A 426-nucleotide genomic window follows, 5' to 3' on the forward strand; every position below is an offset into this window, starting at 1 on the left:
GAATATCAAAGACTGGCTCGTACGGTCCAGTTTGCCAAATCATCACTGCGCAACTGGAACGTCATCATGTGGCCGTCGAGTATGTAACACCTGCCCGCACACTTTCACTACCAGTGTCATTCAGGGTCCGCGTGGTAGAGTCAATGTTTCCGGCGTGTTCACATTCACGTCGGCTATATCATTTATTGCATCAAATGCAGACGCTGCAGCATATTATAAATTGGCGAAACCAAGCGTCGCCAAGGCGATCGCTTTGCTGAACATCTTCGTACCGTGACCGACAACAAGCTTGCATACCCGGTGGCTAAACATTTCTGTTCACCTCCCCACCGTGGTCGGTCTGACAAGGCAGTGTCTGCTATTATTTCAACCACCGACTCTACCCGCATACTCGAACAGGCCACAATTTTTAAACTTTGCACTCTG

The sequence above is a fragment of the Ptychodera flava genome, chromosome 17 (genome assembly GCF_041260155.1).
Source record: "Ptychodera flava strain L36383 chromosome 17, AS_Pfla_20210202, whole genome shotgun sequence".
NCBI lineage: Eukaryota > Metazoa > Hemichordata > Enteropneusta > Ptychoderidae > Ptychodera > Ptychodera flava.